Source organism: Galeopterus variegatus, unplaced genomic scaffold (genome assembly GCF_000696425.1).
Source record: "Galeopterus variegatus unplaced genomic scaffold, G_variegatus-3.0.2 Scaffold2812, whole genome shotgun sequence".
Taxonomy (NCBI): domain Eukaryota; kingdom Metazoa; phylum Chordata; class Mammalia; order Dermoptera; family Cynocephalidae; genus Galeopterus; species Galeopterus variegatus.
The window spans coordinates 225,014-226,231 of NW_007728923.1; positions in this window are offsets into that span (position 1 = coordinate 225,014).

Genomic DNA, 1,218 nt, shown 5'->3' on the forward strand with positions numbered 1-1,218 from the left:
CTGCACATGACCTTTGAGCTTTTTGACAAATGGACCAGCTATTTTGAAGTTTAAAATTACAACAAGAGCTAAGGGACCACCCTGAGATAGATACTGTCAGAGAACTCAAAAGGGGATTCAACTGCACTTGGTGGAAGGGAAAATACTTCCTGTTGGGACCTCACCGAGCTCTCTGCTTCCTGGACCCCAGACACAGTCAGCAGTGAGCAAAGGACCTCAGGTGGCATCTTGAGACAGGTTGGGGTGCAGGTCTATGGAGAGGGATGGAGGTTGAGAGGTCAAGGGTTCAGGTCAGTAAAGTGGGGGTACAGGTCAATGGAGAGAGGAGCAGGTCGATGGAGGGGGATGGAGGTCAACAGAGGGGGTAGAGGTACAAGGAGGGGGTGGAGGCGGGTGGAGGGGAGCTGCTTTCCCGTCTCTCTCTAGCTGTGTGGCCTGCGCTAGGTGTGGCTGAAGTGCAGGAATCGCATGTCTCCCTCCAGCGGAGGGAAGCTGGAGGTCAGGCTCCCCAGCCAGGTCAGGCCTGCACAGGAATTCCCCGGTTCTCTAAGGGGTCTTTACGGCAGCAGCTCTGCCCGGGCCCACTCAACCACCCGGGAGGCCAGGGTGCCGTCAATCCCAGTGTTCCAGGACAGCCCTAGTCTTAGCATGGGAAGCCCCACACCCTGAGAATCCCTCTGTCCCTGGGTACCCAGGCTCGTTGGTCACCCCAGCTTGTGGCTGGCCCAGGCATGGGGGTGCCGTCTGCAGGAGGGGGCCCAGCTGAGGGGCAGAGTGTCCCTCCTCCTGTGCTACTCGGTGAGACTGTTTGACTCACCTGAGAAACCAGGCGTCCCATGCGAGGAACGGCACGGACAGGCCTGTCTCCTCTGTGGCTCTCTTCAAATCAAATACTCTCATCCACACCCAAAATATACTCCCTGTTTATTGGTGTTATTACTATGGGGTAGGACTTTTTCCCTGTGGTTTAAATTTGTTTTCCCAATTTACCGTCTAGTGTTGCAAGGGCTTTGGAATTGCAGACTGCACCTGAAGAGTTTGTGCGGGACACTCAGCCCAGGGCTGTGTGGGGGCCCAGCCGGGCTCCAGGCTCACAGGCCTGCCCTCCGCCCCATGCGAGCACCACTGCCGGGCACCAGGGGTCTCACGGGCATTCGCTGACCGAGCGCAGCTCTCAGCCAGGGCTGAGGACGCCTTCACCCCTCCCCCAGCCCCGTC